The sequence below is a fragment of the Onychostoma macrolepis genome, chromosome 16, assembly GCF_012432095.1.
Source record: "Onychostoma macrolepis isolate SWU-2019 chromosome 16, ASM1243209v1, whole genome shotgun sequence".
Classification (NCBI taxonomy): domain Eukaryota; kingdom Metazoa; phylum Chordata; class Actinopteri; order Cypriniformes; family Cyprinidae; genus Onychostoma; species Onychostoma macrolepis.
Genome location: NC_081170.1, coordinates 16,166,946 through 16,189,490, shown reverse-complemented (window position 1 = coordinate 16,189,490; position 22,545 = coordinate 16,166,946). Strand labels below are relative to the sequence as shown.

General features: G+C 36.6%; 2 long non-coding RNA genes and 1 other non-coding gene across 3 annotated transcripts; 2 read left to right on the top strand and 1 right to left on the bottom strand.

Annotated features, from left to right (window-relative positions):
- Positions 1 to 8,890: 8,890 nt before the first annotated feature.
- Positions 8,891 to 8,963, top strand: trnat-ugu (transfer RNA threonine (anticodon UGU)). Its single transcript has one exon. It is a non-coding gene; the product is annotated as a tRNA-Thr (tRNA).
- Positions 8,964 to 12,070: 3,107 nt separating this feature from the next.
- On the top strand, positions 12,071 to 14,602 carry LOC131522269 (uncharacterized). Its single transcript, XR_009266488.1, has 4 exons — positions 12,071 to 12,493; positions 12,667 to 12,787; positions 12,896 to 12,950; positions 13,828 to 14,602. It is a non-coding gene; the product is annotated as an uncharacterized LOC131522269 (long non-coding RNA).
- Positions 14,603 to 16,334: 1,732 nt separating this feature from the next.
- On the bottom strand, positions 16,335 to 18,591 carry LOC131522245 (uncharacterized). Its single transcript, XR_009266483.1, has 3 exons — positions 17,882 to 18,591; positions 17,717 to 17,771; positions 16,335 to 16,865 (listed from the first exon to the last, which is right to left on the bottom strand). It is a non-coding gene; the product is annotated as an uncharacterized LOC131522245 (long non-coding RNA).
- Positions 18,592 to 22,545: the final 3,954 nt, after the last annotated feature.

Below are 22,545 nucleotides of genomic sequence, written 5' to 3'. Positions count from 1 at the left end.
ACACACATGCACTAACACAGTGAGTATTCAGCCCAGTTAAGAGATGCTGTGTGGATTTTCAAGAAGACAGAGAGCGGAGGTACAGGATCATCACGGCTATGTCTGGATGGACAGTGAACTCCTTCCAGTTTGAGCATTTCTTTAGCAATTGTTCTACAAATGTTCTTTGTGGGTTTTGGGTTTTTATTTTTTATTAATCCATGTATAAGTCACAATAGGGTGAGTTTAAAGGGAAAGAGAAGAACATAAAACAGACAAGATCAGTCATTAGTGTATTTAATATTTTCGACACTTGATGAGGAGGATCAACTAATCCTTTGCCACCCAATGTTTATGACAAAGCTGAAGATGTCAAATGTTCAAATTATGATAGTATTAAATTATTTAAATTAGTTTCAAAGTCAGAGTATTCTTTCTTAAAGAGGCTGATTTAGTTTACCCATAAATGTTAATTAATGCATTAACTATCAAACATGTACAGGTGCATCTCAAAAAATTAGAATGTCGTGAAAAAGTTATTTTTTTCTTGTAAGTTATTTCAAAAAGTGAAACTTTCATATATTTCAGATTCATTGCATGTAAAGTAAAACATTTAAAAAAAAAATTGTTTTAATTTTGATGATTAGAGCTTACAGCTCATGAAAGTCAAAAATCAGTATCTCAAAATATTAGAATATTTACATTTGAGTTTCAATTAATGACCATCCCCACAGTATAAATTCCGGGTATCTCTTGTTCTTTGAAACCACAATAATGGAGAAGACTGCTGACTTGGCAATGATCCAGAAGACGAACATTGACGCCCTCCTCAAAGAGGGTAAGTCACAGAGGGTCATTACTGAAAGGTGTGGCTGTTTACAGAGTGCTGTATCAAAGCATATTAAATGCAAAGTTGACTGGAAGGAAGAATTTGGTGAGGAAAAGGTGCACAAGCAACAGGGATGACTGCAAGCTTGAGAATACAGTCAAGCAAAGCTGATTCAAACACTTGTGAGAGCTTCACAAGGAGAGAACTGAAGCTGGAGTCAGTGCATCAAGAGTCACCACGCTCAGACGTCTTCAGGAAAAGGGCTACCAAGCCACTTCTGAACCAGAGACAACGTCAGAAGCATCTTAACTGGGCTGTGGAGAAAAATAACTGACTGTTGCTCAGTGGTCCAAAGTCCTCTTTTCAGATGAAAGTAAATTTTGCATTTCATTTGGAAATCAAGGTCCCAGAGTCTGGAGGAAGAGTGGAGAGGCACAGAATCCATGTTGCTTGAAGTCCAGTGTGAAGTTTCCACAGTCAGTGATGATTTGGGCTGCCATGTCATCTGCTGGTGTTGGTCCATTGTGTTTTCTGAAGTCCACAGTCAACGCAGCCATCTACCAGGAGATTTTAGAGCACTTCATGCTTCCTTCTGCTGACAAGCTTTATGGAGATGCAGATTTCATTTTCCAGCAGGACTTGGCACCTGCCCACACTGCCAAAGGTACCAAAAGCTGGTTCAATGACCATGGTGGTACTGTGCTTGATTGGCCAGCAAACTCACCAGACCTGAACCCCATAGAGAATCTGTGGGGTATTGTCAAGAGAAAGATGAGAGACACCAGACCCAACAATGCAGATGACCTGAAGGCCACTGTCAAAGAAACCTGGGCTTCCATACCACCTCAGCAGTGTCACAAACTGATCACCTCCATGCCATGCCGAATTGAGGCAGTAATTAAAGCAAAAGGAGCCCCTACCAAGTATTGAGTACATATACATACTTTCCAGAAGGCCAACAATTCACTAAAATGTTTTTTTTATTGGTCTTATGAAGTATTCTAATTTGTTGAGATAGTGAATTGGTGGGTTTTTGTTAACTGTGAGCCAAAATCATCACAATTAAAAGAACCAAAGACTTAAACTACTTCATTCTGTGTGCATTGAATTTATTTAATACACGAGTTTCACAATTTGAGTTGAATTACTGAAATAAATTAACTTTTCCACGACATTCTAATTTATTGAGATGCACCTGTACTAACATGTAGTTAAGGCTGCCGTTATTCATGCATGAATCCATATGACTCCAGTCGTAGTTAAGCATAGCTCTTTGTTATTTCATAATTAGTTAACTCCTTCAATAATCATTAGTATGTGATTAATTGATTAGGTATTAATTTAGGCATTAGTACATGATTATTCATGTACCCTTATTGTAAAGTGTTATCAAAATATGTACTACTTTTACTGTGTAGATATAGATTTCTCTGTTGTTTGTTTTAAGTTCAGACTCAGTCTCAGCTCAGTGAGTGGCAGATTAGGGAAACATTTAATAAGCTTTATGAGTTTCTGCAATTTGAAGAAAAAGCTACAATCACTGCACTTAGAAATGAGGAAGAGCAGATGAGTCGGACGATGAAGGAGAAGCTCAAGGACATGAACAGACAGATCGTTTTTTATATAATTATGTTTAATTATCTACAAAATTTCCCATTAAGTACCCCAAACTGTTTTTGAAATTTCTGACCACATATTAAAATTTTATTAAATGATTAGAGTTGGCTGGAACTATTAAACTCTGGAAAAAAAAAAAAAAAAATCATAAAAAATACATCATTAAAGAGGGGCCAACCAAAAACAATACAACACTGACAATGCCTGATACCAACAAGTGTTTATATTGATACACTTGTGTCAAATTAACAACAGAACAATGAAGCACCTGCTCTCTCCCTCAGAGCTCAGCTCCTGTGACTCTGGAGCCAGACACTGCACATCCACGTCTGATATTCTGATATTTTGGCTTCCTGATGATTCAGATGCATTTGCCTTCATTCCCTGTGTTCTGGGTTCTGAGGGCTTTAACTCAGGAACACACTGCTGGGAAGTGGAAGTTGGAAACAATTCTTGCTGGAGTCTTGGAATAACGACAGTACCAAAGCAAAAGAAGGAATATCCCTGCTGAATAAAACAGCATATGCTGGTTCACTATGTTTCGAAGCATGGCTGCTAATTTGAGCTGGTTTAATCTGGTTCTTAGATGTCACCAATATCAAAGAAATACTCCACTTGCTTTACCATTAAAAGCAGCTTCTGGGGTAAGAGTGCTTTGGAACTTGCTGTGGAACATCAAACTTTTATCTTTAAAAGTAATATTGCATTGAAAGAATTGCTAGATTCTGACTTAATTCTACATCCACTTTAAGTTCTAGGATGTGACAAATCCTAATAGGAAGTGACTGCATTTATTATCGCTCTCTTTCATGGTCATACTCTGTTCTCAGTTCCCGGACTGCAGCAAAAATGAGTCAGCAATGTGGATTAAAAACAAACAAACAATATTTGTAAAGTGTGTTTCTGCATGGACTTCACATGGATTTCAAAACCGCAGTTTAAAAAGTGAACGCAAGCTTTAGATTGTCTGAGTTATTACCACAGGTGAGAATGGATTTACTACCTGTGGAAGATCTTATTTGTCCCGTGTGCTGTGAAATCTTCAGCTTTCCAGTTATTCTGTCACGTAGTCACAATGTCTGTAAATAATGTCTTCAAACGTTTTGGGAGACGAGGAATACTCAGGAGTGTCCTGTCTGTAAGAGAAGATCCTCAAAATGTGAACCTCTTCCTAACTTTGTGTTAAAAAATTTATTCAATTACAGAGAAGAAGCATAAAAAATCGTCATATGAGGTGGTCTGCAGTCTGCACAATGAGCACCTCAAACTTCTGCTTGAATGATAAACAGCCTCTTTGTTTAGCGTGCAGAGATTCAGAAAAACATGCCAATCACAGATTCTGCTTGATTAATGAAGCGGTTTCTTCATACAAGGCAAGAAGCATTACTCTCATTTCATGTCCCATTCATCCTTAATTGCTTTATTTCTTAAAAATATAGATGCTTTGTAAATGCAAATACATTTTTATTTGTGGCTCAATGCTTATTGTACTTATAAAATATATATAAGAATCAAACATGAGCAAACATCTCATATAATGAGAAACTGGAGTTTAACATTTTAATATTCAAACTTTAACCATTCTATGAGGAACTCAATACAGCACTGGAGTCCTTACAAGAGAAACTTAAATGCACAAAACAAATTAAAAAAAAGAGTGCTATAAAACAGCTCAGCACATCAAGGTGAGTATTTTATCCATTTTCAACACGGTTCAATTTTATGAATCATTTTGTTTGTTTTTATGTTCAGACTCAGGCTGAGCACACAGAGCAGCAGATTAAAGAGGAGTTTAAGAAGTTTCATCAGTTTCTGCAAGATGAAGAAGAAGCTTCAATCACTGCACTGAGGAAGGAGGAAGAGCAGAAGAGTCAGATGATGAAGGAGATGCTTGAGGAGATGAACAGACAGGTTTCAGCTCTATCAGACAATAAAAGACAGTGGAGAAGATGAATACTAGTAGCAATTTACCTTACTTAACAGCACAGTCAAACTCTCACCCTGTATTGGGAATTTCCTTTAACACAATTATTTTTTGCAAATATGAAATGTTTAAGATACTAAATTGTTTTATTTATTTTCCAGAGCTTAAACGTCATCATAATGTCAGTCCTGTGTTCCTGTGTCTTGTGTTTTTTTCTCCCAATGTGTTTCCGGTTACCTAGTTCTCCCATGTGTTTTGCCCATATTTGGTTTTCTTGTTCCTGTCCCCATTATGTTCCTTTGATTCACCTGTGTTCCCCTCACATGCTATCGGAAATTTCCTATTTCCCAATTATGAAGTCGTGATTATGAGCTTGTCGTATTCAAGTGCTTTAATGTCGGAAAGAATAAAATGTAGTATCCCATTGGTTGACAATCATAAACATTCACCGCGCTATACATGCAGTTCGCTGACAATTCTGGAATTTCGGTCAAATACACACTTATTTAACTGCTTATAAAACATAATATGCTTCGCATGATCGTTCATATCTAGCTTATCAATACACTACTTTAGCGACAAGACAAAGGGATGTAGTTGTTGTGAGAACAGCATTGACAGCAGCAATGGTTGTTCCCTCCACCATGTTTAAAGTTTATGACCCGCCCAACTCGGAAACTTGGGTATCAAAATTATTTCCGAATTTCCCAGTAGTAAATACGACTTAGGAAACTCGTATTTACGATAATTCCGATAGCACTTGAAGGCAGCATTAAACCCTGTGTTTTCCCTTGTCTAGTGTCTGGTATTATATGTCTTCATGTTGGGCTACGTGTATGTTCCTGCCTGTCCTGTGTTCCCGGAAGTTTGGATAAATAAAGACTGTCATTATTGTATTCTCCTAGTTCCTCCACAGTAGGCAACCGTGACACATGGAAAGGTACTGTAACTTAAGTGAGCTGTCTTGTCTTTGACTGTGAACTCAACTCATTGTAGTTCTAATTGGTGGATGTTATTCCAGAGCCCAGAGTTCACAGCAGGATCCACAGATGCTTTGATTGACGTGGCAGATCCTCTGAGAACCTGACCTTCAGAGTCTGGAAGACGATGCAGGAACTTGTTCAAAACAGTGAGTTGAAACGATGATCTCAGATCATAAAAATAAAGGCTTTCCAGCAATGACACAGAAGAGCTATTTTGTGTTCCCCAAAGAACCTTTGAGTGATAATTATTTGAAACGCTATAAAGAACCTTCTGTGCATTGGAATTCCATGGATGTCAAATGTTCTTTGTGGAACTATTGATGCCAATAAAGAATTTTTATGAGTTTATTACAGACAAAGTGAATAGACAGTGGCCCAATGAGTATACTAAGACACATGGGGCACTACACTATACAGGTGCTGGTCATATAATTAGAATATCATCAAAAAGTTGATTTATTTCACTAATTTCATTCAAAAAGTGAAACTTGTATATTATATTCATTCATTACACACAGACTGATATATTTCAAATGTTTGTTTCTTTTAATTTTGATGATTATAACTGACAACTAAGGAAAATCCCAAATTCAGTATCTCAGAAAATTAGAATATTGTGAAAAGGTTCAATATTGAAGACACCTGGTGCCACACTCTAATCAGCTAATTAACTCAAAACACCTGCAAAGGCCTTTAAATGGTCTCTTAGTCTAGTTCTGTAGGCTACACAATCATGGGGAAGACTGCTGACTTGACAGTTGTCCAAAAGACGACCCTTGCCACGTTGCACAAGGCGGGCAAGACACAAAAGGTCATTGCAAAAGAGGCTGGCTGTTTACAGAGATCTGTGTCCAAGCACATTAATAGAGAGGCGAAGGGAAGGAAAAGATGTGGTAGAAAAAAGTGTAAAAGCAATAGGGATAACCGCACCCTGGAGAGGATTGTGAAACAAAAGCCATTAAAAAATGTGGGGGAGATTCACAAAGAGTGGACTGCAGCTGGAGTCAGTGCTTCAAGAACCACTACGCACAGACTTATGCAAGACAGCTTTCAGCTGTCGCATTCCTTGTGTCAAGCCACTCTTGAACAACAGACGGCGTCAGAAGCGTCTCGCCTGGGCTAAAGACAAAAAGGACTGGACTGCTGCTGAGTGGTCCAAAGTTATGTTCTCTGATGAAAGTAAATTTAGCATTTCCTTTGGAAATCAGGGTCCCAGAGTCTGGAGGAAGAGAGGAGAGGCACACAATCCACGTTGCTTGAGGTCCAGTGTAAACTTTCCACAGTCAGTGATGGTTTGGGCTGCCATGTCATCTGCTGGTGTTGGTCCACTGTGTTTTCTGAGGTCCAAGGTCAACGCAGCCGTATACCAGGAAGTTTTAGAGCACTTCATGCTTCTTGCTGCTGACCAACTTTATGGAGATGCAGATTTCATTTTCCAACAGGACTTGGCACCTGCATACAGTGCCAAAGCAACCAGTATCTGGTTTAAGGACCATGGTATCCCTGTTCTTAATTGGCCAGCAAACTCGCCTGACCTTAACCCCATAGAAAATCTATGGGGTATTGTGATGAGGAAGATGCGATATGCCAGACCCAACAATGCAGAAGAGCTGAAGGCCACTATAAGAGCAACCTGGGCTCTCATAACACCTGAGCAGTCCCACAGACTGATCGACTCCATGCCACGCCGCATTGCTGCAGTAATTCAGGCAAAAGGAGCCCCAACTAAGCATTGAGTGCTGTACAGGTACATGCTCATACTTTTCATGCTCATACTTTTCAGTTGGCCAAGATTTCTAAAAATCCTTTCTTTGCATTGGTCTTAACTAATATTCAAATTTTCTGAGATACTGAATTTGGGATTTTCCTTAGTTGTGAGTTATAATCATCAAAATTAAAAGAAATAAACATTTGAAATATATCAGTCTGTGTGTAATGAATGAATATAATATACAAGTTTCACTTTTTGAATGGAATTAGTGAAATAAATCAACTTTTTGATGATATTCTAATTATATGACCAGCACCTGTAGTTCTATGGAGTAACACTGTTTGTATCTTTCATCAGCTCCTATGACTCTGGACCCAAATACTGCAAATACACGTCTGATAACCTGACCGGTGTCACGGTTCATGGGCTCATGGTCTCATCCTCGCTCTGTTTGTGTGTGTGTGTCTGAGGCTGATTCACTCCAGCTGCGGATCATTATCAGCGCTATATTAGACCTGTTCACGCTGTCCTTTGTTGTCAGATCCTTGGATTGTCTGCCATGCTCTGGTCAGTGGTTTTCGTCAGTTCCTGCTTCATCTTCTGATTCTCTGTCGTCTCCTGGTCTCTGTCACTGGGACTGGCTGCCCATTGCATCCCGGCGCTACCTGCCTACATACGTGGTGCACAACCTGCTTTCACTTTGTGTGAGCTTGATGTGATTCTCAATAAACTGCTCTTGTTTTCCCGCATTTGAATCCTCCAGTCTTTATTTCATGACAACCGGTCTGAGACATAGCAAGACACAACAACTGGTTCCTAATGATCCTGAGAGGTTTTGCCCATATGCCTGTGTTCTGGGTTCAGAGGGCTTTGACTCAGGAACACACTTCTGGAATATGGAGGTTGGAGTCAATTCATATTGGAGTAACCACAGAGTCAATCCAAAGGAAGGGAACGGATTTCTTTTTACAACAATGTCTGGTGTATGTGGTGTGAAGATGGAAAATATTTCTCACAATCCCCAGAGAAACCCAACAGCACCTTTCTAGTTAAAGAGAAGCTTCAGAGGGTGAGATTGGAGCTGGACTGGGACAGAGGAAAACTATCATTCTGTGATCCTGTAACTAACACAACACTACACACACTGACAACAACCTTCACAGAGAGAATCTTCCCATTGTTTTTATGAATCCAATCCTCTGAAGATATTACCAGCTAAAGTGGTTGTAACAAGCACTTTAAGCAGCTGCGATTAATTCCAGTGTGTTTGACCTTTCAGTCTTGAACGCCTAAATGAACTTATTACAGTCAAATCAATCCGATTCTATTGCACTCTCAAGTCTTTCATGCTGACTGTAAAACTGAGTGACTTGTAAAGGCATCTCTAGAACCAGGAAGTCTTGCTTCTCTCAAGTTTTTCTTCACCGCATATATCAGCACAGCTACTGATTCCCTTTCAGAACAGTGTTTATGCAAATAAAAACCTCACTTTTTAAACAAACTAAGTCAGTTGAAATACAAGAAAGTGGCCAGACTGTTGTTTACACTGAGTCTGATCATGTCAGACTAACACCGCATAAGAGAGTGTTGACTGATATTCGTGTTTTCTTATAAGAATATGCATAAATGTGCAGGGATTCTGTATTACAACTACTAAAAGGCCCCACCAACTACTCAAGCCACTTCCCCAAGAGATTCACACCCTAAGCTTTGACTTTTTCCTCAAACCATTGTTGAATCTGTAAAGACATCTTAGGCTCCTTGCCAAGCCCTATAGGTGTGTCTTTGTTATGCTAACTCAAAGTGAGCTCTTTATGTCACCTACATGAGTGACAGCCATCAGGTGAGGCTCCATAGCTCAGTGGTTAGAGCACTGGTCTTGTAAACCAGGGGTCGCGAGTTCAATTCTCGCTGGGGCCTGAAAAAAAAAACTTTTGAAAAGTGACTGGTTCTGAAAATGACCCATAATTTGGGTTCGAGGACAAAATACCACATGACATACTGTGGTCATCTGGATGAACATGAACCTTCACAGAAGAGTGAAAACTGGGACATGCAGGTCCTGTTCTTCCGTAAAGGCTCTTGTTGGCATGGGAAATACAGTCATCCTTGAAGATACCAAATATCAGACAAATCAACATCAATACAATAAAACCAGAGAATTTATTTACAACATTGTGAGTTGCACCAACCAGGGGCTTTCAAGAGAAAGAAATGATTAACTAGTCAATGAAATTATTATTTCTCTAGAGGGTGCGAAACCTATTTCTATTTATTACATACTGTCCTGTAACTCTACAATGCTGTTTTTTCTCAATGTGCCACTGTAATACCTTATGATGGTGGTAGATGGCAGCAAAATAAAAAGAATCTATGAATCAGAAGCTACAATGTGCCTAGTATTGTTTCTGGTTCACATACAGATACAAATATAGGTGACATTTTGTCAAATATACAGCATAAGAATAAAAGTAGTTAATTATAAACAGGGTAAACCCACTTAATATTAAAGTAGTTGTCCATGGCTCTTTTGTGACATCCTGGATGAGTCGGAGCCGTGTTCCTGAAGGAATTGTTGTTGACCACTCCTGGAATTAATCTTTTCTATTCCCCGTTTTGTTACTCTTTATTTCGGTAGTCCACTTTAGACATCCTAGTGACTACACTGAACAAAATTATAAACTCAACACTTTTGTTTTTGCCCCCATTTTTCATGAGCTGAACTCAAAGATCTAAGACTTTTTCTATGTACACAAAAGGCCTATTTCTCTCAAATATTGTTCACAAATCTGTCTAAATCTGTGTTAGTGAGCACTTCTCCTTTGCCGAGATACTCCATCCACCTCACAGGTGTGGCATATCAAGATGCTGATTAGACAGCATGATTATTGCACAGGTGTGCCTTAATAATAAAATTAAGGCCACTCTAAAATGTGCAGTTTTACTGTATTGGGGGTCCGGGGAGACACCAAAACCAGTCAGTATCTGGTGTGACCACCATTTGCCTCACGCAGTGCAACACATCTCCTTCGCATAGAGTTGATCAGGTTGTAGATTGTGGCCTGTGGAATGTTGGTCCACTCCTCTTCGATGGCTGTGCGAAGTTGCTGGATATTGGCAGGAACTGGAACATGCTGTCGTATACGCCGATCCAGAGCATCCCAAACATGCTCAATGGGTGACATGTCCGGTGAGTATGCTGGCCATGCAAGAACTGGGATGTTTTCAGCTTCCAGGAATTGTGTACAGATCCTTGCAACATGGGGCCGTGCATTATCATGCTGCAACATGAGGTGATGGTCGTGGATGAATGGCACAACAATGGGCCTCAGGATCTTGTCACGGTATCTCTGTGCATTCAAAATGCCATCAATAAAATGCACCTGTGTTTGCTGTCCATAACATACGCCTGCCCATACCATAACCCCACCGCCACCATGGGCCACTCGATCCACAACATTAACATCAGCAAACCGCTCACCCACACAACACCATACACTCTGTCTGCCATCTGCCCTGTACAGTGAAAACCGGGATTCATCCGTGAAGAGAACACCTCTCTAAAATGCCAGACGCCATCGAATGTGAGCATTTGCCCACTCAAGTCGGTTACGACGACGAACTGCTGTCAGGTCGAGACCCCGATGAGGACGATGAGCATGCAGATGATCTTCCCTGAGACAGTTTCTGACAGTTTGTGCAGAAATTCTTTGGTTATGCAAACCGATTGTTGCAGCAGCTGTCCGGGTGGCTGGTCTCAGACAATCTTGGAGGTGAAGATGCTGGATGTGGAGGTCCTGGGCTGGTGTGGTTACACGTGGTCTGCGGTTGTGAGGCCCAGGGCCGTAGCTAGTGGGGTGAAAGGTGGTGACAATTCACCCACCGCCCAGGGGGCCCCACAAAATCCAGGAATTATACACTGTAAAAACTAAAGGTGCCTCAAATATCCCTTTGAGTACTCGAGGAACTTCAAAATGTAATTTAAGTGCCTCAAAGCTCTTTTTTTCATAATAGGGTTCCTGGAGGAACCATTTCAGTCTTTGCAGTTCTTGCAAGAACTTATGGGATCCTTGAAGCACTTTGTTTCCACTTCTGAGGTTCTGGAGTCACCCTTTCATTACACTGAGACCTCAAAGTGCTCTGGAGGTTCCTGGAGGAACTCAAATTTTTAAAAGGGTTATTGTAAGATCTGTTAACATCGAAGTGGTTCCTGGAAGATCTGACTTGTATAAGCCAGCATCTGGAGGAACCCAGAGATTCATGTGACAGAAATGAAATAAGACTGATTATTATTATTGTTATTATTATTATTTACTTTTTTGGAATGGTATGGAACATAATCACTTTTGTGGCACTTGGCATGTGAAAACAAAAAACTTGGGCATGATTAGAAAAGACTAAATAGTCTTACAAATTGTCAAAAAAAAGGGACATGCAAAATATACAAATCAGCCAGGTATATCTAAAAATTATGTCTGAAAACACTGTTTTCAGCAATAGGGAATATACACATATAAGGCCATACAGGCAGTGGCTACACCATGGTATTACAGATTATTTTCTTTATTTCTTTCTGTCAGATTGCACTTTTATGCCTCCATTTGTTGGATTTTAAATACTTTTGTTGTATAACTTAAATACTGCAATAACTGAAAAATAGTTTTTAGTTTATAAACAAATGTAAAATTATTTGAAGGTAGATATTGTTTTCCCTGAAACATTAAAAATATTATTGAACTAAATATGGCTCAACACATTGATTTCATTAAAAATACACTAATTATAACAATCAGTACAAGTGTAATATTTAGAATTTCTATTTCCCTAATGAAATAAGTTTCAATTATTCAGAAATAATTGTTTAACAATTAATATAATAAAAAAGTATGCTGTTGTCAAGAAGAAGAAAATGTCCTCGCGCACCTGCTGTCTGCTCGCGCGCGCAAGTGCGATTTCAAATACAAAGTATCATTAACGGTTCCTCTCCTCAAAGAAACAACCACAGCGCAGGACTGTTGAACAAAAGGTGAGTAAATTCTCCAAAATAAATATACAGATTTACTATTCGTACACAAATTTCTGTACTGACACGCTTAACTGTATGTTTTTATATTTAAATGTTTGTTGTTTACCATTTTAACCGCTAATTTAATAGCCGCGATGCTAGCTATCATAATGAACTTCGTGGGACGAAATGGAGAGTATTAAATCACAAACGGCGATTTTTAGTCAGCTTTGTTCATTATATTCACTTTTAGTCATTGTAACTCTGTTCTTTTCTGAACTAATTTGTTGTCGTTTACGTTTGTTAATCGTTACCCATCCATGTTACATGTAGACTATCTAATAGCTTATTTTTCGATTCATTTAACTTACAGAAAAAAACTGTTTTTGTCCTTTTCTCTCCTCAGAACCTATACATTTAACAGGGTTCACTGAGCAGCACTAATGTAAGTAGACCTTTTTTTTTTTTTACTTTGAAATAACTGAAATAGTGTTTCAGAGTGAGGCCTAACATTAATCCAAAATTATATATGAATCCAGTCTTATATACAATATTAATGTTACACTGAATTGAATTAAAGAGTTTATAATTTATGTTTTCTTTTGTTTTGTTTTTTAGCAGTTAATGAAGACGTTGTATGTTTCATGAATATGGCTCTGTAGTGGACTGGTGGAGCTGCTGATGTCTGTTGCTGGCTGACAATAAAGTGATCTCTTTGGACTTACCTCATCTTTTGAAGGTGTGTAAATAAGTGAACAATTGAGGAGAAACATCAGAAACCGATCTAAAACATTCAATTACTTATAGTTTATGTGTTTTATTTTTTCCACTTTTATTTTCTTCTAAGAAATCCGAGCCTTGCTCCTGATCCTGCTGTGCTGGACGGTATATGATTAATTGAGGTAAGTCTGAGTTTGTGCATTTTGAGGTTTACACACACACACACACATATACATACATATACACACACACATATACACACAGGTGCATCAAAAAACAAAAACAAATTAGTATATCATGAAAAAGTGTTTTTTTGTAACTTATTTCAAAAAGTGAAACTTTCATATATTCTAGATTAATTACATGTAAAGTAAAACATTTAAAAAGTTTTTTTTTTGTTTGTTTTAATTTTGATGATTAGAGCTTACAGCTCAAGTCAAAAATCCAGTATTGGATTGCTGCAGTTAAAGCTATTGCTATTCAAATCATCAATCTTATTGTCTCTAGCAAAACAAATCATTACAGCTCCAAGTGAACCATGTTCGACAGCTCACCAAACTATTGTTCAGGCTTTAATGTGTGTTGCTGCAGACACCCGGAATTTGTACTGTAGGGATGGTCATTTAATTCAACTAAAATGTAAATATTTTTGGCTTTCGTGATCTGTAAGCTGTAATCACAAAAAAAAATTGTTTTTTTAAATGTTTTACTTTACATGTAATAAATCTAGAATATCTTAAAGTTTCAGTTTTTGAAACAAGTTACAGAAAAAAATTTAACTTTTTCACGATATTCAAATTTTTTTAGATGCACCTGTGAACAGTATATATACATACACACGAACACATACATACATAAATACATTCAAATATACATACACTGTGTGTTATTGCAATAGATATTGCATTGAACTAGTCCACAACCATTAATCAGTACACTAATATAACAAAATACTCATTTTAAAGATACTCTGAATAAAACCATGTGCTAAATGAATAAATGTCAATATTTTGTTATTAAATTTTATGTAAATCCCTCCTTTTTCAACGAACTACACAGAATCTTACACTAACTGTGGTAATGAAGACCCATTTGGTGAGAGCAGCACTGCAGATTTTCCTGATGGTGAGGAGCTACTTGCTGACGAACCCACCAACATGATTTCACCTTATAAGTGCCTTTGTTCTATTCAACATTATACAGAAAAGCTGTTAAACGTACAGCAAAGTGTACTATTTTTCTGCTGCATTTGTTGGGTATTCAAGAGGAGATCATCAAGCTACCTACAGCTGTCTTGAGGCTTATCAATTTCTTAAAATTTCCTGTGTGAATTTTCCCAATCTGTGACCTCCATTTAGAACAAGAAAGAATGTTATCGTTGACTGCGATGTACATTAAATTTGCTCATTTGAATTGTACTATTTTTGAAGTATGATTGTTTTAAAGTTCTAAGATATTTGAGTCACATTTATTTGTTTATGGTTTTGTCAAGGTGTAAGTTTTATTTATTTTTTATTTATAACAATATTAACACTGGTGTTCCCATGAATTTGATTGTGATGTGCAGTATTGATTATTTATTTGAAACTTCTATGGATGTTGTTGTTAATCAATAAACAATGTTTGATATGTATTCATTTTAGTTTTTCTGTTTGTTTATTAAAATAATTAAATGTCAATAGCAGGAACAATAAACTAGAGGGAGGGAGAGGGGAACAAATATTAAAGAACTGAAATTGAGAAATGGTGCCTCGAAGCACCAAGGTGGTTCCTGACCATTCTTAATAAAAGGGTTCCTCCAGGAACCGTTAAAAGTTCCTCAGAGAACCACCCCTTTTTAAAGGGTGCCTAGAGGCACTACAGAGGGTTCCGCCACAGTGGCAAAGTGAAGAACCCCAAAAGGTGCCTCCAGGAACCTTTAGTTTTTACAGTGATAGGCCCATGTTCTGTGAATAATTCTAATATTTTGTATTAGAATATATACTGAGATATTATGAAAACCACAAAAAAGCATGCAATTGGGTTAAATAAATTTTCTAATATCTGCTCCTCTACCTAGGCCTGTCACGATAACAACTTTTGTTGTGCGTTATATTGCCCCAGAAATAATTGCGATAGCGATATTATTGTCATTTTAAAGAACATTTTATGTCACTGAATATATAATCATAATGTAACAGCATAATAATGCAAGAAGGCCTACACACTTCCAAATGCCAACAAACGTTTAATTCTAAAGAATATTTAGATCATGGAAATTAAGTATCAAAATATTACATACCTTTAAAATCTTGAATAAATAGTAAATAATCATTTAACAATAAGTGCAAAGTAACAAGTAGAAAAAAGAAAATGCACAAAGAACTTGTATGGAGATTTTTCCATCTACAGACTTTTCCTGACTCTTTTCTCTGTAAATTAAGGGTGCACACTATTGCTGAAAAACACAATCACTACTTAGCTGTCAGATATCTGTATGCACAAAGGCACAGATTCCTAAACAAGACCATATCTGCAGATGAAACGTTTTTTTGTAGAAGCAGTTTTTAAATTTGAACTAGCAACTTGACTACACCACGTTATGTACGAGAAGCTGCAAAAGACACAGGCGCAAGTGGAATGTACAAAACACGGTGACATTAATTTTTAAGTAAATATAATGGGCGATATATTGCGTCACCAAAAACATGTTATGTACATATACTGCGCGATGAGTCGATATATTGATTATTGCGACAGGCCTACCTCTACCCTCCCGAAAAATGGTTTAGTCTGATACGAAGTATCCTCAGAAGTCCCACCCCAGATTGTGAACAAGACAACCAATCAGAATTGAGACGTCAGATGAAGTTAGCGATGTACATTAGTGATGGGAAGTTTGGATCATTTTACTGACTCGGACCTTTGAGTCTCGTTCAGCAAAATGAACGAATCTTTTTTCGAGTCATTTCGTTCATTTTAGCAAAATATAATTAAAATGTTATGTGCTACTTCCCTAACACATCTACTACTTATGCAAATGTTGATCACACTACAAACAATACAAAACTAATGCTATAAGAAACAGAAAAGATTAATTCATTGTTTACCTGGGTCTTCTATTATCAGCTCACCTCACCTCTTATCTGACAAGTCTTCGGGTTTGAGTCGTTCGTTCATCACGCAGTGGTGGACGAAGTACACAAATCAAGTACTTGAGTAAAAGTACAGATACGTATTATAAAATACACTGTAAAAACTAAAGGTTCCTGGAGGCACCTTTTGGGGTTCTTCACTTTGCCACTGTGGCGGAACCCTCTGTAGAGCCTCTAGGCACCCTTTAAAAGGGGTGGTTCTCTGAGGAACTTTTAACGGTTCCTGGAGGAACCCTTTATTAAGAATGGTCAGGAACCACCTTGGTGCTTGAGGCACCATTTCTCAATTTCAGTTCTTTAATATTTGTTCCCTCTCCTCCCTCTAGTTTATTGTTCCTGCTATTGACATTTAATTATTTTAATAAACAAACAGAAAAACTAAAATGAATACATATCAAACATTGTTTATTGATTAACAACAACATCCATAGAAGTTTCAAATAAATAATCAATACTGCACATCACAATCAAATTCATGGGAACACCAGTGTTAATATTGTTATAAATAAAAAATAAATAAAACTTACACCTTGACAAAACCATAAACAAATAAATGTGACTCAAATATCTTAGAACTTTAAAACAATCATACTTCAAAAATAGTACAATTCAAATGAGCAAATTTAATGTACATCATGATCCAACGATAACATTCTTTCTTGTTCTAAATGGAGGTCACAGATTGGGAAAATTCACACAGGAAATTTTAAGAAATTGATAAGCCTCAAGACAGCTGTAGGTAGCTTGATGATCTCCTCTTGAATACCCAACAAATGCAGCAGAAAAATAGTACACTTTGCTGTACGTTTAACAGCTTTTCTGTATAATGTTGAATAGAACAAAGGCACTTATAAGGTGAAATCATGTTGGTGGGTTCGTCAGCAAGTAGCTCCTCACCATCAGGAAAATCTGCAGTGCTGCTCTCACCAAATGGGTCTTCATTACCACAGTTAGTGTAAGATTCTGTGTAGTTCGTTGAAAAAGGAGGGATTTACATAAAATTTAATAACAAAATATTGACATTTATTCATTTAGCACATGGTTTTATTCAGAGTATCTTTAAAATGAGTATTTTGTTATATTAGTGTACCGATTAATGGTTGTGGACTAGTTCAATGCAATATCTATTGCAATAACACACAGTGTATGTATATTTGAATGTATTTATGTATGTATGTGTTCGTGTGTATGTATATATACTGTTCACAGGTGCATCTAAAAATTTGAATATCGTGAAAAGTTAAATTTTTTCTGTAACTTGTTTCAAAAACTGAAACTTTAAGATATTCTAGATTCATTACATGTAAAGTAAAACATTTAAAAAAAACAATTTTTTTTTGTGATTACAGCTTACAGATCACGAAAGCCAAAAATATTTACATTTTAGTTGAATTAAATGACCATCCCTACAGTACAAATTCCGAGTGTCTGCAGCAACACACATTAAAGCCTGAACAATAGTTTGGTGAGCTGTCGAACATGGTTCACTTGGAGCTGTAATGATTTGTTTTGCTAGAGACAATAAGATTGATGATTTGAATAGCAATAGCTTTAACTGCAGCAATCCAATACTGGATTTTTGACTTGAGCTGTAAGCTCTAATCATCAAAATTAAAACAAACAAAAAAAAAAACTTTTTAAATGTTTTACTTTACATGTAATTAATCTAGAATATATGAAAGTTTCACTTTTTGAAATAAGTTACAAAAAAACACTTTTTCATGATATACTAATTTGTTTTTGTTTTTTGATGCACCTGTGTGTATATGTGTGTGTGTGTGTGTAAACCTCAAAATGCACAAACTCAGACTTACCTCAATTAATCATATACCGTCCAGCACAGCAGGATCAGGAGCAAGGCTCGGATTTCTTAGAAGAAAATAAAAGTGGAAAAAAAATAAAACACATAAACTATAAGTAATTGAATGTTTTAGATCGGTTTCTGATGTTTCTCCTCAATTGTTCACTTATTTACACACCTTCAAAAGATGAGGTAAGTCCAAAGAGATCACTTTATTGTCAGCCAGCAACAGACATCAGCAGCTCCACCAGTCCACTACAGAGCCATATTCATGAAACATACAACGTCTTCATTAACTGCTAAAAAAAACAAAAACAAAAGAAAACATAAATTATAAACTCTTTAATTCAATTCAGTGTAACATTAATATTGTATATAAGACTGGATTCATATATAATTTTGGATTAATGTTAGGCCTCACTCTGAAACACTATTTCAGTTATTTCAAAGTAAAAAAAAAAAAAAAAAAGGTCTACTTACATTAGTGCTGCTCAGTGAACCCTGTTAAATGTATAGGTTCTGAGGAGAGAAAAGGACAAAAACAGTTTTTTTCTGTAAGTTAAATGAATCGAAAAATAAGCTATTAGATAGTCTACATGTAACATGGATGGGTAACGATTAACAAACGTAAACGACAACAAATTAGTTCAGAAAAGAACAGAGTTACAATGACTAAAAGTGAATATAATGAACAAAGCTGACTAAAAATCGCCGTTTGTGATTTAATACTCTCCATTTCGTCCCACGAAGTTCATTATGATAGCTAGCATCGCGGCTATTAAATTAGCGGTTAAAATGGTAAACAACAAACATTTAAATATAAAAACATACAGTTAAGCGTGTCAGTACAGAAATTTGTGTACGAATAGTAAATCTGTATATTTATTTTGGAGAATTTACTCACCTTTTGTTCGACAGTCCTGCGCTGTGGTTGTTTCTTTGAGGAGAGGAACCGTTAATGATACTTTGTATTTGAAATCGCACTTGCGCGCGCGCGCGCGCAGACAGCAGGTGCGCGAGGACATTTTCTTCTTCTTGACAACAGCATACTTTTTTATTATATTAATTGTTAAACAATTATTTCTGAATAATTGAAACTTATTTCATTAGGGAAATAGAAATTCTAAATATTACACTTGTACTGATTGTTATAATTAGTGTATTTTTAATGAAATCAATGTGTTGAGCCATATTTAGTTCAATAATATTTTTAATGTTTCAGGAAAACAATATCTACCTTCAAATAATTTTACATTTGTTTATAAACTAAAACTATTTTTCAGTTATTGCAGTATTTAAGTTATACAACAAAAGTATTTAAAATCCAACAAATGGAGGCATAAAAGTGCAATCTGACAGAAAGAAATAAAGAAAATAATCTGTAATACCATGGTGTAGCCACTGCCTGTATGGCCTTATATGTGTATATTCCCTATTGCTGAAAACAGTGTTTTCAGACATAATTTTAGATATACCTGGCTGATTTGTATATTTTGCATGTCCCTTTTTGACAATTTGTAAGACTATTTAGTCTTTTCTAATCATGCCCAAGTTTTTTGTTTTCACATGCCAAGTGCCACAAAAGTGATTATGTTCCATACCATTCCAAAAAAGTAAATAATAATAATAACAATAATAATAATCAGTCCTATTTCATTTCTGTCACATGAATCTCTGGGTTCCTCCAGATGCTGGCTTATACAAGTCAGATCTTCCAGGAACCACTTCGATGTTAACAGATCTTACAATAACCCTTTTAAAAAATTTGAGTTCCTCCAGGAACCTCCAGAGCACTTTGAGGTCTCAGTGTAATGAAAGGGTGACTCCAGAACCTCAGAAGTGGAAACAAAGTGCTTCAAGGATCCCATAAGTTCTTGCAAGAACTGCAAAGACTGAAATGGTTCCTCCAGGAACCCTATTATGAAAAAAAGAGCTTTGAGGCACTTAAATTACATTTTGAAGTTCCTCGAGTACTCAAAGGGATATTTGAGGCACCTTTAGTTTTTACAGTGTACTCCAGTAAAGGTAAAAGTACTGCTTTTTAAATTTTACTTGAGTGAAAGTACAAAAGTACTTGATTTTGTATGTACTTAAGTAAAAAAGTACTGATAGATAGATTTATTTTGCAATTTTATATAGACTACTTAATTTAATTTTATATTAGCACATAAGTGACCCTGGACCACAAGTCGCTGGGGTATATTTGTAGCAATAGCCAAAAATACATTGTATGGGTCAAAATTATCAATTTTTCTTTTATGCCAAAAATCATTAGGATATTAAGTAAAGATCATGTTCCATGAAGATATTTTGTACATTTCTTACCGTAAATGTATCTCAACTTAATTTTTGATTAGTAATATGCATTGCTAAGAACTTCATTTGGACAACTTTAAAGGTGATTTTCTCAATATTTAGATTTTTTTGCACCCTCAGATTCCAGATTTTCAAATAGTTGTATCTCAGCCAAATATCGTCTGATCCTAACAAACCATACATCAATGGAAAGAATATTTATTCAGCTTTCAGATGATGAAAATGAAAAATTGACACTTAAGACTGGTTTTGTCATCCAGGGTCACATATTTTTATAATCCTACTGCTCAAAATACCTGGGATTTTCCCAAAATAACCACTATATGGAGTCAAGATATATATTTTGTTGTTGATATGGACTACGTTGATGAGAGTGATGTTGTAATGTTCACTGTGAAGCTTACATTGTAATGTACCTGAGAGAAAACAGATTTGACCAACTAATTTTCACCAGTAAGAAAAAAAAGTGTTTTAAAGCTTGTTGTGTTGCAGAATGTCACAGTTATATATGACATGAGAATAAGGCCTGAAGTTAGGAAGAACATTTTAAGGAAAATATAATAATATTTTCATAATGATTTTTTTTCTTCACAAACTTTGTCTGTGGTGTTAAACACCCCTGGCCAAATGCCCCCAGAGGGCATCACTTCCCACTTTGATAATTACTGTAGTTACCATGTTCTGAACATCACATCCTTGCTCTTTCCCTGTAATCTATCTAGGTGGTTGAATACACATATTTGGACTTTATATCTAAAAATTTCTTCATCTTAGCACCAGCAAGCTTGTTAGCTAGACAGTTAGCATCAGCTAACAATATTTACTTATTTTCAGTATGGTTATGATTATGAATAAACATTTATATATGTCTACTCGGCTAGTTGATCTAAACAATATAACAATTTATACTGTTGATAAACAATATAAAAACAGACGTCACATGGGGCTAAATGCATAGCATTTTAATAAAACTGCTAACGTTACAGCAGCGGGGAATATGAACGTGCATGAGTTATTTTATTTAATCTGTATTATTTTAATGTTTCGTTTTTTGACCTAAAACATAGAGACACTGATGTTGATCTGTCTGCATTCAAGCATTTCAGTGGGATTAAATAGATCACCCTTACAGCAGATTTAGTTCACAAAGATCTCACGAGATCTCCCGGTTGTTGCGAGTTCAGTTCACTGGAGACTCGCTCTAAACGATTCATTTGAATCAGTGAGACTCGAGAACAGCTGCAATCGGATCATTCCAATTCGTGAATGAATCGTTTGTTGCGATTTGCGAACCGATTCAACAGGTTCATTGAAAAGAATCAGTTTGTTCATGAATCAGACACCGCGTCTGCGTCTCGGAGCACGTGATGTATTATAAGGAGTAACGATATGTTTTATGAAATGTAGTGAAGTAAAAAGTACGATCTTATGCTTTGGAATGTAGTGAAGTAAAAGTAAAAGTTACTCAAAATAAAACTACTCCAGTAAAGTACAGATACTTGAAAAATTTACTTAAGTACAGTAACGAAGTAAAGGTAATTAGTTACTGACCACCACTGTCATCACGTGACAGCCTCATAAGCTAAACCTATGCAGTCAGAATAAAACTGATCGTGCAGCCCAAATCGTAAGAGTTAGAGAGCTGAAACTTGGTCAGATGGTTGTAGTCTGGCTCACTACTCAGGCGCAAAGGCTTTAGGCATTAGGTTTAGTAAAAAACCTGTATATGCATTTATTTGTTAACTGTTTTGTTATTTTGTAAGAAACACCTATTAGGATATATGTGGGCCACCCATGCTTGTATATTGTACAGTATATGATATGTGTGTGTGGGGGGGGGCCCACATCAATATTTTTTCAGGGGGCCCCCAATCCTCTAGCTACGGCCCTGGTGAGGCCGGTTGGATGTACTGCCAAATTCTCTGAAACGCCTTTGGAGACGGCTTATGGTAGAGAAACGAACATTGAATTCACGGGCAAAAGCTCTGGTGGACATTGCGCGCTCCCTCAAAACTTGCGACATCTGTGGCATTGTGCTGTGTGATAAAACTGCACATTTTAGAGTGGCCTTTTATTGTGGCCAGCCTAAGGCACACCTGTGCAATAATCATGCTGTCTAATCAGCATCTTGATATGCCACACCTGTGAGGTGGATGGAGTATCTCGGCAAAAGGAGAAGTGCTCACTAACACAGATTTAGACAGATTTGTGAACAATATTTGAGAGAAATAGGCCTTTTGTATACATAGAAAAAGTCTTAGATCTTTGAGTTCAGCTCATGAAAAATGGGGGCAAAAACAAAAGTGTTGCGTTTATAATTTTGTTCAGTGTATATGTAACTTTGCAACTATACTCTTAAAAATAAAGGAGCTTCACGATGCCATAGAAGAACCTTTTTGTCTAAATAGTTCCATAAAGAACCTTTAACATCTGAAGGACCTTTTTGCAGTGGTGTATAAAGTACCTGAAAGCCATACTTAAGTAAAAGTACAGATATCTTACCAGAAAATGACTTTGGTAGAAGTT